At 44.4% G+C, this 14,640-nt stretch overlaps 1 protein-coding gene across 1 annotated transcript in view; it reads right to left on the reverse strand.

The window, feature by feature from the left end:
• myo6a (myosin VIa) overlaps positions 1-12,335 on the reverse strand; it is a 257,553-nt gene extending 245,218 nt beyond the window's left edge. Inside the window, 1 exon segment of the mRNA XM_038802906.1 lies at positions 12,151-12,335. The gene's annotated coding sequence lies outside the window, so the exon portion shown is untranslated.
• Positions 12,336-14,640: the final 2,305 nt, after the last annotated feature.

The raw sequence follows: 14,640 nt of genomic DNA on the forward strand, positions 1-14,640 counted from the left end.
AACTATTGATATGGTTAGGACTCCCCATCATGTACCCTTTGGGGATTGCACAATATACATCAAAATGTGTTGCAGCCACCTCCTTTTGTTAAACTGACCACCACAAAGCTAAATTAATTATCACCAGCTAAGGGATGAGACTTAATATTTTATTATAGTGCCATAGACATTTTTATTCTAAATCTGCCCCAAGGTTAAGACTACAGCACACAATGGAAAGTAACTGTAAACAAATGCTGGTTTGCTTTACAAAACAGAGGCACCAGCAAATCACATTTTCAAAGCAACATGCAGATGTTTTAAGGAAAGAATTTGAAAATGATTCACTTCATTTTAAATTCTCTCTTCCTGAGCATGTCATTGGCAGCAAATCCTCCCAGCTGACTGGCACATTTAGACAAAAATCAGTGCAGTATTGATGCATCTGGATTTAAAGAGCAAATCTCACCCATTATTGCGTGGGCTTGGGAATTAAGAACAGGTCCCAAGTGGCACTATAGATGTGATAATATGAAGATTTCTAACAGATGCATTTCATATTGATACCTTTCCACTCTCTATTGGACCAAAATGTAGTACCACATGAAAAACAAGAGTGAAAAATCTCCACCACTTTCCCACAAGGGGGTGACAATCTTAAATCTTTATTTTAAAAAGGTAAATTGTTTGGATTTAAAAGATCATGCTAAAGACACAATATCTCCTCCTCTAAGTGGATGGTTCAGAGAGGCTCTAATTATTTGCATCAAATAATCTCCAAATGTTTCAGTCTGAGCACAAATACAGCGTGCCTTTACGTGAACACAAACTGCTGTTCATATCTGTTTCAAAACTGACCTTTAGTTATTGCAGTAAAATTGCCTTCACTTCCACACTCCCTTTAGGCATGAAAGCTCAAACAATGGCAACTGAGGATTGATATTCCTTACTTTCATGCCAGTTTCCACATTTCTATTGCATGCTGTGCATTCAACAATTGTTGCGCTTAATATTATGGCTCGAGCTCTAACCAACTGCTTCAACACTAATTTTTCCATGTGACTTATTTTTTCACAGGCCAACACCCACAGGTGCAACACTGTTCCCATGATATAGCTTCAGGTACACTGATAACACATCACCCTGAATTCAGGTGCTTGACTGTGTTTTAAATCAACAATATAAACAGTATGCATTTTTAAACGCAGTCATGATTAATACTACTGCAATCTACAAGTTACTTAATAGGTTTTATCTATTTCATGTGTCTTATAATACCTCACAGTTGGGAAAAGTCTCTGTGGACCAAAAGCAAAAACATATTTTGAGTGTAAACAGCAATCTAATTCACCCAGGAACTCTTCAAATTCCTTGATCTTTGATCCCTTGAGGCTGTGCCGAATAGAGTAAATAACCAACTTAACAGCCGGCATTCATATATCATCCTGAGTGAAAAACCTCCCAATGCATTCGAGTAACTAAATAAAAATGAACAAATGTTGAGCCATGGTAGAAGAATTGGGTTAGACGGCTGAAACCTTGGGTAAAAAGATGGATTGCAAGAAGGTGCTTAAAGCTGTCAGGGCAACAGGATTTAAGGGGAAAGATAGATCAAGAGTAGTAGGTCCAAGGTGACTCAATTCCCCGAGGCCAATAATAGTACAAATGGAGGGAATGCTGCATAAAAGGACCACGGGCTACAGGAAGGGAAAATGGCTGGAGATGGTTGCAGAGATAATGCAGACCATGGCCAGTTCTGAAGATGAAGGAGAGGATTTTAAGCTTGTTATATTTTTCAGCAGCGGGTTATATTTATGATAGAGACATTCACCAATTTAACTAAAATGAACCAAAAATATGGAAAGGAACTTACAAAGACCAATTTACAGATTATAAATACATCACCTCACAAAATCATAAACATGTGACCTTCTTCCATGGATTATTCAGTCCCTTTTTTACTTCAGTGGCCAACACTCAATAGTCATTTTGTGGTATGAATTTCACATTACAGAAACTGGGCAAAGAGAATATGCGTAAAGACACGGCCATTCAGCCAATCCTAAAACCAACGGGTACCACCAAGGAATTTGTGAGAGGACGATTGAACAAATCACACCCACCTGAACCTATAAGCACACAATGAAACCAAAACTAAGAGTTACATTGCAAACCTGTTGGGTGGCAAATAATAGGCTATCAGGATCCAATACCACTTATGCAGAGATAATACCATCTTCCTTTGCAGCTTTTGTGGTAATTGTACTCTTGAAGCTGGTGGACGATTATCCAGCTCTCCCCTGTCTGCCACAGGACGATTTACCATCTGTCGTGGTGGGATTTGAGCCTAGTACCCCAGAGCATTGCCCGGGCTTTGTGGATTACCAGTTCAGCAGCCTATACCACTAGGCCACAGGGGGAACTGATTTCCCATTTTATTTTACTTTTTATTTTTATATAAATTTAAAGTAACCAATTAATTTTTTTTCCAATTAAGGAGCGATTTAGCGTGACCAATCTACCTATCCTGCGCATCTTCTGGTTGTGGGGTGAGACCCACGGAGACATAGGAAGAATATGCAAACTCTACACCAACAATGACCGGGGCCAGGATCAAACCCGGGGCCTCAGCGCCATGAGGCAGCATGTTTTCCCCATTTTAAATATCTGAATGTCAGCTTCAGGGGTTCCCAGATCAAGCATGTTACTTTGCAGAAAGGAAGTTGGTGAAGGATGATACTGTGGGCAATATTTACTCAATTGCACGCTAATTTAGAGTGAAACTCAACTGCACCGCAGTTTTAGTGTCTCTGTAATCCACTCAAATGGAAACACCAATGAATACCCGCCACCTGTCTGTAATTAAACACAATTGTATACAATGAATTAAGTATAGTATATGTTAAATGTACTATAAAGCTCCCTGGTTCTCTTTAATAATAAAGTGACTTAATCCCCACTCTCTGAAGATCATAATCCGCAGAGATTTCTTCACTTCCTGAACCAGCCAATTTTGTGGTTTTGGTAAAATGACCAATTTAGTGGCAATTAGTGTTCTGTCTCCATGCCCACTGGGAATAGGTTTTAAGTGCTAAAACAAATTCCACACAGACCTCTTAAACTAATTCTATTTCGCTCTCTACGTCAGGTTCCGGAAGCCTGTCGTTCCATGAGCCAATTTCCACATTTATGCTTTTAAATCTGGTTTCCAAGGGACTAACAAGTCTGCCATCAGTCAACTGAAAACAGGCCGAACAGCAAAAACAACAAGCGATGGCTCCCAGATGCTAGATTGCCAGAATAAGACATCAAAAACAAACGATGTTCTTTCCAAAAAGCAGAAAACTTCTCTCTCAAAATCTGCTTTTGAATCCAGTAATCTAGGTCACTGTGGGAAAAGGACACTGTAAAAATCTAATGCTGTCCCCCTCGCCCTGTTCCAGTTTCTTTACTCCTTGTCTTTATGAATTTTACAAAGAGATAAAGAACAAAGTACACAATATTAGTCCTGATGCAATGCACAGAGCACAAAAGTGTCACCCACTCAGCTCAGGCAGTGACTTTGCCTTGGACTAGCATACTTGAAAAGGCTAACTTTGATTGTTCAAAGGACAATGTTAGCAACAAAGCGTTTCTTGAAGTTTATTTCCTTTCTAGAAACAGAACTCAGAGGCACTCCTCATTGCATGTTCCAACACACAAAACATCAATGGTGGCAAGTTCACTGCAAATGGCTGAAAGATAAATAAGTCCATTCTACTTTGTGTATCCATTGGGTAATAGTGGGAGGGATGGCAGTGGCATTTCTACGTTGTATTCCATAGAACCCCGACAGTAAAGGCAGCCATATGGCCCATCAAGTCTGCACCAAACCTCTGAAAGAGCACTCTACATAGGCTCATTTCCCCTCTCGATCCCTATAACCCCACTTAACCTGCACATCTTTGGACACTGGGGGGCAATTTTAACATGGCCAATCCACATAACCTGCACATTTTTGGACTGTGGGAGGAAACTGAAGCACCCCGAGGAAACCCACGTAGACATGGGGAGAATGTGCACTCTCCACAGTCACCCAAGGTCGGAATTGAATCCAGGTCCCTGGTGCTGTGAGGCAGTAGTGCTAACTATTGTGCCACCGTGCCGCCCACCTCAACAACTTTGGATCATGACCTCTGTCTCCATATTGTTTTGTGCAATTTCTTTTCCTTTTTTTGCTTTGTTGGGTCGGTTTTTTGCCTCATCTCTTCCTTTATCCCTTCACGTTGCTATGTAGCAATTCACACCTCACAATTCTGGTTTCTTTACTATATCCATTACCACTCTCTTTGGCTGTAGCATTATGAAATATTTTGAGACTGAATACTAACTCGAACTAGAGTGAGAAAAATCATACTTTGTAAATGTATTTTTGAAATAATCTAAAAACCTATGATTGTTTTTATAGTCTTCATATGCTTAGGTACATCTCAACTTTTGTACATTCACATTATGGTCATGGTTACAATAATGACACTTGCTCATGAATACAAAAGAGCAATGAAACTTTTTGTCACTCTGCATTGATTTATTTTTAGAAGTGCAACATTTATGTGGAAAGACTATAGGCACCTCCTCCCATACTGACAAATGGACAACACACGGTCAATCAGCTCTTTGCTATGAATTTAACACTAGTTATTTAATGTTTTCTGTCGAAAACCATAAAAGGAAAAGTATCCCGAGTGATGTTGCTGTGACCAAATTTAAATATAACAGGGAAGTTAAATTTAGTGCATATACACTGCAATTAAGCCTCAGCAAAAGCTGTTGTGGCTATGTAATGTTATACTAATGGAGTGTCAATCAGGAGTGAAGGTCTGACTGACTCTGAAGCAAAGCGAGTGAGACCACCACCACCTTCACTCCTGTATCAGATCAGCGTTTACAGATGGAGGCTGCATTTACAGTACAACTAAAAGATCTGCGGTAAATATTTGCATCTTTATTCCAGTTTTCATTTCAGTTAGAGTGTGAATAATAGTATGTCAACCACGGTTCAATTGCTGCTAGTGGCACGGTGGTTAGCACTGCTGCTTCATGGTGTCGAGGTCCCAGTTCGATCCCAGCCCTGGTCACTGTCCGTGTGGGGTTTGCACATTCTCCGTGTCTGCGTGGGTCTCACGCCCACAATCCAAAAGATGTGCAGGATAGGTAGATTGGCTATGTTAAATTGCCCCTTTATTGGAAAACAATAATTGGATACTCTAAATTTATGAGAAAAAAATGGTTCAATTGCTGCCATCCTTACTTCAGGTCTAGAAGATTGTTCAATTGCTGGAGGAGGCATTCAATCGAGAACCATTTTCCTCTTTCAGATAGGCGTCTAAGATCTCTAGCATTAATCGATATGCTGGAGAGTTCTCCCAACAGCATTTATCGCTCATTCATTTCAATAATATTTGAGCACAAATTGGCTGTGATTGGCTACGTTTACTGCACATCAAAGCGCCTTGATTAGCATTGCTGCCTATGGCGCTGAGGACCCGGGTTCGAATCCCGGCCCTGGGTCACAGTCTGTGTGCAGTTTGCACATTCTCCCCGTGTCTGCGTGGGTTTCGCCCCCACAACCCAAAGATGTGCAGGTTAGGTGGATTGGCCATGCTAAATTGCCCCTTAATTGGAAAAAATAATTGGGTACTCTAAATTTATAAAAATAATCACAAAAAAAAATCAAAGCACCATATCCTGAGATTGTGGAATTTACAATATAAATGCAAGCCTTTCTTTCTTAAATGCACCATCTGATGGGCAACGGTTAATTGAAACAATTTATCCAATTAGCTGAGAACATACTTTTGCACTAAGCTTATTTACTACTTAGTATGTATGCGGGTTTCAGCATCGTTCACTGCTGACAAAAGGAGGCAGAAACCATGTAGTAAATAGGGAAATATAATTCTAAGTGCAATATTCTTGGTTCATTATTACAGACACCACCATCATGACCAGAAGTGCTTTAACCTCGTGTTACAAAGGTCATAATACAACTCAAGTTTGGAAGAACTAAATCGATCACTGTTGCCATTGAGTGTTTGTTCAAGTGGGTATGAGGCAAAACTTACATTGTCTGCAGTTTCCTTGATTCTAATGACCAACGCAATGTGTTTTTACTGTTGTGACTCAAAACTACATATCAATTTTTAAAGGCATCAGTAAAAGAAACCAATTTGACCTCAGTTGTTTGTAGTCTATATAAATCAGGGGTGGGCAAACTTTTCCGTGCAAGGGCCGCATTCAGAAATTCACAATTCACAAAGGGCCGCATAGTATATTAAGTAAAATAATTACTTCACCCGGTTATGATTGTGGGCGCCTCATATAGAACATAGAACAGTACAGCACAGAACAGGCCCTTCGGCCCTCGACGTTGTGCCAAGCAATGATCACCCTACTCAAGTCAACGTATCCACCCTATACCAGTAAGTAACCCAACAGCCCCCCCACCCATTAACCTTTAAAAAAAAATTTTAAAAAATTAAAAAAAAATTTTTAAAAAAAATTTTTTTTTTTTTTTTAATGACTTGGTGGGCCGCAGAAATACCTTTGGCGGGCCGCATGCGGCCCGCGGGCCGTAGTTTGCCCACCCCTGATATAAATGATCTGGACGAAAACATGGGTGGTCTGATTAGTAAGTTTGTGGCTGACACAAAGATGGACAGAGTTGCTGATAGTGCCGAGGGTTGTCAGAGGATACAACAGGATATAAATAGATTGGAGACTTGAGCATAGAAATGGCAGATGGATTTAATCAGAACAAATGCCAATGTGATGCATTTTGGAGGATCAAATTTAGGTATGAATTATACTGTAAATGGCAGAACCTTTAGGAACATTAACATACAGAGGGATCTGGGCGTGCAGGTCCACAGTTCCTTAGAAGTGGCACCACAGGAGGCCAAGGTGATTAAGAAAGCATATGGCATGCTTGCCTTCATCAGCCAGGGCATTGCGTACAGGAGTTGGGAAATCACGTTGCAGCTATATAAAACCTTGATTAGGCCGCATTTGGAGCATTGTGTGCAGTTCTGGTCACCATATCATCAAAAGGATGTGAAAGCTTTGGTGAGAGTGCAATGAAGGTTGACCAGGATGTTGCTTGATCTCGACAGTGTTGGCTATGAAGAGAGATTGAATAAACTAGGATTGTGTTCACTGGATGGACGGAGGCTGAGGGGAGACCTGATAGAGGTCGACAAAATTGAGAGGCATAGACAGGATAGACAGTCGAGGCTTTTTCCAAGGGTGGAAGTGTCAATTACAATGGGGCACAGGTTCAAGGGAGATGTGCGGGATAAGTTTTTCCACAGAGTGGTGGATGCCTGGAACACGCTGCCAGAGGACGTGGTGGAAGCAGGCACATTAGCAACATTTAAGAGGCATCTGGATGGGCACATGAATAGGGAGGAAATAGAGTGATAAGGGCCGAGTAAGGACAGAAGAGCTTTTTTTTTAAATTAGAGCATCATGTCGGCACAGGTTTGCTGAGCCAAAGGATCTGTTTTCTTTGTTCTTCGAAACTTACTCGAATCACTTTGAACTTAATACAATGAATCCATCGATCATTTTGGTCTCTATGTCAGTGGCAACAAGACTGCAACATCTACAATGATAGCATGTCAGTTCTATTATTTTCAATAAATCCATTATTGGGGTCTTTTATTTAGGCTGAATATATTTAAAAATGCATCTCCTGAATCTCACTTATAAATGTTAAATTTCCCAAAAATTTTCTAATCATACACTTTTGAAATTTGTAGTCATTGCATGATGCTTCTTCTTTCATCTTCCCCTTCCATTATCTCATTCAACCTTTCCCAACATATTAATAAATCATCCATTCTTTTAATGACATCAGTGCATGCCTCAATGGTACTGTGAAAGGAGGCCTGTAAAGAACCTTTGTGCAAGAGTTCTATAGTTCAAACAAAGCATGCATAAATGAACGGCTCTGAAATTATCCTCTTTCAATTTCACACCGATACTTATTTTCAATCGAGAACATTGCACAATACATTCTCCAGGAAATTCCACCTCGCATCTTAGTGAGTGCAAAGGTGCGCACCTGACATTTTACACCTTCTCAAAGACACCTTCACTAAATGGGAGTATAATATTGAAGAACTGTAAAAGATCCATCAATTGTGCTTTGTACAGTACACAGTTCACTAGCTTTGGCTTTACTCCTGGGTAGTGTCTTCAGAGCATTTCCACCTTACTGAACAAAATGTATCAATACATCATGTCCACATTTGATACAAGTTACTCTGATGTTAAACACATTATTGCCTTAACCTTTACAAGATAATGGTGTGAGGTATGTATATGCTGGGAAATTAAAGGTCATTTATCATGCAACTGCACCTAATCCAAGTCAAAATAAAATGAAAACCGCAGCTGTTAACGACCAGAAATGCACAAATTGATCAATCAATGGGCGGCACAGTGGTTAGCACTATTTCCTCACAGCACCAGGGACAGCCTTGGGTGACAGTGTGGAGTTTTCACGTTCTCCCCGTATCTGCTTGGGTTTCCTCCGGGTGCTCCGGTTTCCTCCCACAGCCCAAACATTTGCAGGTTAGGTGGATTGGCCATGATAAAATTGGCTCTTAGTTTCCAAAGGTTGGGTGGGGATTGGGGGATATAGTGGGCCGAGGTAGGGTGCTCTTCGGGAGAGAGGGGAGGGGGGGGTCAGTGCTGCCAAATGACCTCCTTCTGCACTGTAGGGATTCTACTATTCTGATACCTAAAACAGGTAATAGGTCAATATTAATTAAACAAAGACTATTTCTTCTTATATTCACAACATTTGCTGATTCAATAAAAATGTGCTTTTAGAAAAAACGAATTGACCATAATTCAGAATTTTTTTCTGATCCAGAGAAAACTGGCGTTCCAAAACTCCGTGGAATGAGAGCGCAAAATATCAAAGCAATTATAATTACTTCTGTTTTCTTAAACTTTCACTTCTTGAAGGGTAATCCAAACAGGTCAGATTTTAAAACAAGATTCCTCACAAGAGTAACGGTTGATTAACATACCAGGATCAAACTGAAGGAAAAACACCTTCGAGCAAGGATTGAACTAGCACTTCACCAGTATAAATGTTCTTAAAAGTCTGGGCAATGATCAATATTAGGGGACCAAGAAATTGATAAATCATGACAAATTTTAAGGCGAGTCCAACAATGCATTCTCAAACAACAACCAGACTGAGGCAGCTTTTGTCACACTCTGGGCAGTACAAACTGACGGGAATTCAGGAAGAACAGAATTAGAGTTTCAAAAAAAAAACATTTCTTGAAGCTCTGCTTGGAGAAATTGACAGTACTTAACATAAAGTGTAGAAAAACACCCTGTTTTCACTTGGTCAATAAATCCACTATCATACACTTAATTTACATGGCACCGTTCAGAATGCTTTGCAGGGAACTGCCTGAATCAGCTGCAAATATAAAGAGGGGCAGTTCTTGCAGTACAAAAAAAAAGAAAGTCAGTTTAAAGGATTTGTAGGCAAAATTGTTCGATGTTCCCATCTGATTTAAACATGAACAAGCACATGAATTGGGGCAGCTGACAGCTTTCAACGGGGATGGGTCAGGCACCACAGCTGCAGATCTTCCAACATTGGGAAAAGAGCCGCACAGGATTCCCACCGTCATTCTCTCTTCGGGGAGGTAGGGAGGGAGGGAAGACTTCAGAATTCTGCACAAACCAGGATACAATCAGTAAAGGGCTATGGGAGAGGTCACAAAACAGTCAGTCGGACAGTTAGTCCAGGGGATGTGGAAGAGACAGAACTCACAAGCAGCTCAGTGAAGTCACAGCTTCTTCCTTCCCTCGGCAGCAAAATGTGCCCGAAGTTAAAGAGAGCCTGAACCAGGACGCCCCCCCTCGCTCGCCCACCCACCCACACACAGGGACAGGAACCCACCCACATCCCCATCCCACAGACAGAAACTACTTTCCCCCCACGAGATGGGGACTCAAACCCCCCCCCCCAAACCCCCACACACACCCCGCATGACAGAGACTGCACCCCACCAAACAAACCCCCACCCCCGCTAGCCCCGGACAGCAATCCCACCCCTCACGTCCCTGCAAGACAGGGACTGCACTGCACCCCACCCGACCCTTCCCCCCCCCCCCCCAAGACGACAGCTGCCCCTCCCTCCTGCAAGACAGGGGGTGCACCCTCTCTTCCCCCCCCCCACCCCCGCAAGATAGGGGCTGCATTCCTCTTCCCACCCCCACCCCCCCACCCCGCAAAACAGGGGCTGCAACCCACCCCCCTTGCAGGACAGGGGCTTCACCAACCCCCTCTCTCTCCCCCCCCCCCCCCCCCAAAGACGGGCACTGCACCAACCTCCCCATCCCACAAGGCAGGGACTGCAACAACCTCCCCATCCCACAAGACAGGGACTGCAACAACCTCCCCATCCCACAAGACGGGGACTGCAACAAACTCCCCATCCCACAAAACAGGGACTGTAACAACCTCCCAATCCCACAAGACGGGGACTGCAACAACCGCCCCATCCCACAAGGCGGGGACTGCAACAACTCTTCATCCCACAAGAAGGGGACTGCAACCCCCCCCCCCCCCCCCTCCCCTCCTTGCAGGAAAGGGACTGCACCACTCCACCACCCCCACCCCCCAACAGAGACTGCCCATCACACAAGACAGGGACTGTTACCCCCACCCACCCCCTCTCACACCCATCAGCCAGACAGGGACTGATGTCACCACCTATCTCCTTTCCCAAGACAAACTCTACCCCAATTCCCCCCCTCCCCCCTGAAGGCAGGTAATGTCTGCCCCACCCCTTCCCAAAAAGACAGGTAATGTCTGCCCCACCCCTTCCCAAAAAGACAGTGAATGTCTCCCCCCACCCCCCCCCCCAAAAAAAAACAACAGGGCATATCTTCCCACCCCCTACCCCCAAAAGGGAGAGGGAATATCTTCCTGCCCGACTCTCTCCCCCCCCCCCCAACAAAAAGACAGGGAATATGTCTCCCCCCCCAAAAAAAAACAAAAAGACAGGGAATATGTCTCCCCCCCAAAACAAAAAGACAAGGAATATGTCTCCCCCCCCCCCACAAAACAAAAAGACAGGGAATATGTCTCCCCCCACCAAAAAAAACAGGGAATATCTACACCTCCAAAAAAAGACAAGGAATAGCTCACGCTCAAAAAAAAGACAGGCAATATCTCTCTTCCCCCCCCCCCCAAAAAAGGACAAGGAATATCTGCCCCCCCCCACAAAAAGGACAGGGAATATGTTTCCCCCCCCCCCCCCAAAAGAAAAAGACAGGGAATATGTCTCCCCCCCAAACAAAAAGACAGGGAACATGTCTCCCCCCCGCCCAAACAAAAAGACAGGGAATATGTCTTCCCCCCCCAAACAAAAAGACAGGGAACATGTCTCCTCCCCCCCCCCCCAAACAAAAAGACAGGGAACATGTCTCCCCCCCCCAAACAAAAAGACAGGGAATATGTCTCTCTCCCCCCCCCCCAAAAAAAAAGACAGGGAATATGTCTCCACCCCCCCCCCCCCCAAACAAAAAGACAGGGAATATGTCTCCCCCCCAAAAATAAAAGACAGGGAATATGTCTCCCCCCCCCCAAAAAAAAAGACAGGGAATATGTCTCCCCCCCAAAAAAAAAGACAGGGAATATGTCTGCCCCCCCAAAAAGAAGAGACAGGGAATATTTCTCTCCCCCCCCCCCCAAAAAAAGAGACAGGGAATATTTCCTCCCCCCCCCCCCCCCCCCCCAAAAAAAAGACGGCGATTATCTCCCCCCAAAAACACAAAGATACGGATTATCTTCCACCCACCCCGCAAAAAAAACAGGGAATGGTTCCACCCTCCCCCAGAAAGAGTCAGGGAATGCCTCCCCGGCCCGGAACCTGGGCAGGAAGAACTCCAGTCCCCTGAGACAGAGGGACAAGGACGGGACGTCCCAGGTCTGGGGCCAGATGCTGCCTACACTCCCCAAACTGTGAAGCCCGATAGAGCTCCTGGTGTCTGCCCTGAAGAGCGGCACCCCGACCCCGCTCCCTCCCGCATCCACTGCCCACTTTCCCACTCATTGACACACATTCTCCCGGCCGACAACCGCACTCTTACCGTCACCTCCTCACCGGACTCGCCGTCCCTCGGAGCCGCTGCCGCTCCCGGTGTCGGCGCTCCGGGTTATCCCAGTGTCGGTGCTCCAGCCACTCCCGGCTCTCCCGGTCCCGCTCGCAATCCCGTGTGTGCGGCCCTGGGACGGGGTGACGTCACTGTGCTGGAGCTGAGGACCAGGAGAGGCCGCCCAGTGACAGCGACACAGCAACAGAGAGAGAACAACTCACACTGTCACAGAGACACACAAACAACAGTGAGAACAACTCACACTGTCACAGAGACACACAAACAACAGTGAGAACAACTCACACTGTCACAGAGACACACAAACAACAGTGAGAACACCTCACTGTCACAGAGACACCCAATCAACAGTGAGAACAACTCACACTGTCACAGAGACACACAAACAACAGTGAGAACACCTCACACTGTCACAGAGACACCCAATCAACAGTGAGAACATCTCACACTGTCACAGAGACACACAAACAACAGTGAGAACAACTCACACTGTCACAGAGACACACAAACAACAGTGAGACCCCCTCACACTGTCACAGACACTCAAACAACAGTGAGAACACCTCACACTGTCACAGAGACACCCAATCAACAGTGAGAACATCTCACACTGTCACAGAGACACACAAACAACAGTGAGAACAACTCACACTGTCACAGAGACACACAAACAACAGTGAGAACACCTCACAATGTCACAGACACTCAAATAACAGTGAGGACACCTCACACTGTCACAGAGACACTCAATCAACACTGACAACACCTCACACTGTCACGGTGACATCAATCAACACTGACAACACCTCACACTGTCACAGTGACATCAATCAACACTGACAACACCTCACGCTGTCACAGTGATATCAATCAACACTGACAACACCTCACACTGTCACAGTGACATCAATCAACACTGACAACACCTCACACTGTCAGAGAGACACACAAACAGCAGAGTGAGAACACCTCGCACTGTTACAGTGACACTGAAACAACAGTGGGAACACCTCACAGAGTCACAGAGACACTCAAGCAACAGTGAGAACACCTCACACTGTCACAGAGACACTGAAAAGACACAGAGAACACCTCACGCTGTCACAGAGACACTCAAACAACAGTGAGAACACCACACACTGTCACAGAGACACTCAAGCAACAGTGAAAACACCTCACAATGTCAGACACTCAAATAACAGTGAGAATACCTCACACTGTCACAGAAACACTCAAACAACGCTGAGAACACCTCATACTGTCACAAGGACACTCAAACAGTGAGAACACCTCACACTGTCACAGAGACACTCAATCAACACTGAGAACACCTCACACTGTCACAGAGACACTCAAACAATAGAGTGAGAACACGTCATACTGTCACAGAGACACTCAATCAACAGTGAGAAGACCTCACACTGCCACAGAGACATTCAATCAACAGAGTAAGAACACCTCACGCTGTCGCAGAGACACTCAAACAACCGTGAGAACACCACACATTGCCAGAGAGACACACAAACAGCAGAGTGAGAAGACCGCGCACTGTTACAAGGACACTCAAACAGTGAGAACACCTCACACTGTTACAGAGACACTCAAACAACAGAGTGGGAACACCTCACACTGTCACCGGCCGTGCCATGCCGGCGTTCGGGCGCTGGAGCTGCGGGCACCACTCAGACATCATACTAGCCCTCTAGGAAAGGGTGAGTACCTGCCCCTTGAGGCCCGTTGGTGCCGGAGGGGCTGACGTCACTTTCCATGCCGGCGTCAGAACTGGGCCACGGTATTGGAGAATCCCGGCAGAATTGCTACAAGAGCAGATCAGAGGCTGGGAATTAGTCATCGAGTTTTACAGCACAGAAAGAGGCCCTTTGGTCCATCAGGCCTGTACCAGCTAATAAGCACCTATCATTACCCCATTTTCCAGCACTTGGTCCTTTGCCTTTTATGCTATGGCATTTCAAGTGCTCACCTAAATGCTTCTTAAATGTTGTGAGGGTTCCCGTCTCTACCATCATTTCAGGCTGAGTTCCAGATTCCCTCCACTCTCTGGGTGAAAAAGTTTTTTTTCTTAAATCCCTTCCAAATTTCTGGCTTGTTTCCTTTAATCTACGCCCCCTGGTTATTGACCCCACATACCAAGGAGAAACATTTCTTCTTATCTACTGTGATGAATGTAGGAATTTCAGATATATTGTATGTGGAGTGAGAGTTAAAAGCCGGGTTAGTGTGTATATGACTGTTGCAGCAATATTTTAAAAAGAAATTCTACTTTGAAAGACAACTAAATTTTGGAGCCAGAAATATAATTAAAGCACCATAAAAAGCTTGGGCTAATGGAATGTTGTTTGGATTAAGGGGATTCACTGTGGAGTTAAGGTTTCAGCTCGGTAAGATAATGTGATTACTGACAAGAGCCAAGGTATCAGACATTTTGCAGAAACACAGAATATTAGC

Source organism: Scyliorhinus canicula, chromosome 1 (genome assembly GCF_902713615.1).
Source record: "Scyliorhinus canicula chromosome 1, sScyCan1.1, whole genome shotgun sequence".
In the NCBI taxonomy this organism is placed as follows: Eukaryota; Metazoa; Chordata; class Chondrichthyes; order Carcharhiniformes; family Scyliorhinidae; genus Scyliorhinus; species Scyliorhinus canicula.